The 2,500-nt window shown below is 55.6% G+C and overlaps 2 non-coding genes and 1 pseudogene across 2 annotated transcripts in view; all 3 read right to left on the reverse strand.

The window, feature by feature from the left end:
• LOC146142634 (large subunit ribosomal RNA) overlaps positions 1–103 on the reverse strand; it is a 3,679-nt pseudogene extending 3,576 nt beyond the window's left edge.
• A 248-nt stretch (positions 104–351) lies between these two features.
• Positions 352–505, reverse strand: LOC146142635 (5.8S ribosomal RNA). The gene has a single exon (XR_014499623.1). It is a non-coding gene; the product is annotated as a 5.8S ribosomal RNA (ribosomal RNA).
• A 247-nt stretch (positions 506–752) lies between these two features.
• The window catches only part of LOC146142636 (small subunit ribosomal RNA), a 1,811-nt gene continuing 63 nt past the window's right edge, over positions 753–2,500 (reverse strand). The window contains exon 1 of the ribosomal RNA XR_014500166.1: positions 753–2,500. This exon is cut by the window's right edge and continues 63 nt beyond it. This is a non-coding gene — a ribosomal RNA (small subunit ribosomal RNA).

Raw genomic sequence — 2,500 nt, forward strand, 5'->3', positions numbered from 1 at the left:
TCCCGCTTCACTCGCCGTTACTGAGGGAATCCTCGTTAGTTTCTTTTCCTCCGCTTAGTAATATGCTTAAATTCAGCGGGTAGCCTCGTCCGACCTCAGGCCGAAAGTAAGGACCGGGACTATTCTTCCCGTTCCGCGCTCGCCGTCGGCGCCGCGCGCCGCCGCGCACCTCGATTCCCGCCCTTGAGCCGCCAGCCGTTGGCCTCTTCGAGGTCGACTCGCCGCCGCCGCGCGGGATTCTGGTCGCGATCGTCGCGCATCGTGCCGTGCTGTCTTGAGCGGGACGGGCGCTCGCGCGTCCGACGCCGCAGCAGCCGCGCGGAGAAATCCCCGCGCGGAACGTTTGCAACGCGACCCTGAGGCGGGCGCGGCCCCGGGATTGACCCGAGGCCGCAATTTGCGTTCAGAACGTCGATGCTCAATGTGTCCTGCAATTCACACTAATTCACGCAGCTAGCTGCGTCCTTCATCGACTCACGAGCCGAGTGATCCACCGCCAAGAGCCATCCACGATTGTTTCGCTCGCACAGTGCCTCGCACTAAAGGGTGACAAAATATACCGCGCCGAGCGGTCGGCCAGGCCGACGCTTGAAGCCGGAGCGCGCGGCACCGCGGCACTCGACGCGCAAACATTACCGGGTGACCGAATCGCCGGCCGGCGCGCCGCTCCTCGCGGGTCGGGCGCCGGGTAGCAAAAACTTTTTCTCTCGCTTGTCCGAGTTTCGCGTTCGCCGAAGCGTTTGCGAGACCGTTAATGATCCTTCCGCAGGTTCACCTACGGAAACCTTGTTACGACTTTTACTTCCTCTAAATGATCAAGTTAGATCGTCTTCTCGGACGCCGGCTCGACCGTTGCCGGCCGCGCCAGGTCCAATCGGAGGACCTCACTAAACCATTCAATCGGTAGTAGCGACGGGCGGTGTGTACAAAGGGCAGGGACGTAATCAACGCGAGCTAATGACTCGCGCTTACTGGGAATTCCTCGTTCAAGGGAAATAATTGCAATTCCCTATCCCTAGCACGACCGGGGTTCAGCGGGTTACCCAGACCTGTCGGCCAAGGCGAGCACATGCTGATCCGGTCAGTGTAGCGCGCGTGCGGCCCCGAACATCTAAGGGCATCACAGACCTGTTATTGCTCAATCTCGTGTGGCTAAACGCCACTAGTCCCTCTAAGAAGTTAGACGCCGACCGATTGGGTCGCGTAACTAGTTAGCAAGCCAGAGTCTCGTTCGTTATCGGAATTAACCAGACAAATCGCTCCACCAACTAAGAACGGCCATGCACCACCACCCACAGAATCAAGAAAGAGCTCTCAATCTGTCAATCCTCACTGTGTCCGGGCCGGGTGAGATTTCCCGTGTTGAGTCAAATTAAGCCGCAGGCTCCACTCCTGGTGGTGCCCTTCCGTCAATTCCTTTAAGTTTCAGCTTTGCAACCATACTTCCCCCGGAACCCAAAGACTTTGGTTTCCCGCAAGCTGCCGGAGAGGTCGTAAAACTAACGCCCCCCGATCGCTAGTTGGCATCGTTTATAGTCAGAACTAGGACGGTATCTGATCGTCTTCGAACCTCTGACTTTCGCTCTTGATTAAAGAAAACATTCTTGGCAAATGCTTTCGCAGTCGTTCGTCTTGCGCCGATCCAAGAATTTCACCTCTAACGGCACAGTACGAATGCCCCCGTCTGTCCCTCTTAATCATTACCTCGCGCTCCGAAAACCAACAAAATAGAACCGAGGTCCTATTCCATTATTCCATGCACCATTATTCAGGCGAATCGCCTGCTTTGAACACTCTAATTTTTTCAAAGTAAACGTTCCGGCCGCCGCCGACACTCAGTCAAGGGCACCGGCGGAGAACCGGAGGTGAGGCCAGGACGGCCAGTACACGCCTTGCGACGGACCGGCCGCCTGCGCCCAAAATCCAACTACGAGCTTTTTAACCGCAACAACTTAAATATACACTTTTGGAGCTGGAATTACCGCGGCTGCTGGCACCAGACTTGCCCTCCAATGGATACTCGTTAAAGGTTTTAAAGTGTACTCATTCCAATTACAGGGCCTCGTTTAGAGTCCTGTATTGTTATTTTTCGTCACTACCTCCCCGCGTCGGGAATGGGTAATTTGCGCGCCTGCTGCCTTCCTTGGATGTGGTAGCCGTTTCTCAGGCTCCCTCTCCGGAATCGAACCCTGATTCTCCGTTACCCGTAAGAACCTCGGTAGGCCAGTACCGTACCGACGAAAGTTGATAGGGCAGACACTTGAATGATCCGTCGCCGGTGCGAGACCGTGCGATCCGCAAAGTTATCCAGAGTCACCAAAGGTTGCGGGCCGAAGCCCGGTCGGTTTTTGGTCTGATAAAAGCACGCCTCCCGCGAGGTCGGCGCTTCACGCATGTATTAGCTCTAGCATTTCCACAGTTAACCACGTAAAACGTACGATCAAATGAACCATAACTGATTTAATGAGCCATTCGCAGTTTCACTGTACGAGAGCTCGTA

This window comes from Ascidiella aspersa, chromosome 5, assembly GCF_963924565.1.
Source record: "Ascidiella aspersa chromosome 5, kaAscAspe10.2, whole genome shotgun sequence".
NCBI classification, from domain to species: domain Eukaryota; kingdom Metazoa; phylum Chordata; class Ascidiacea; order Phlebobranchia; family Ascidiidae; genus Ascidiella; species Ascidiella aspersa.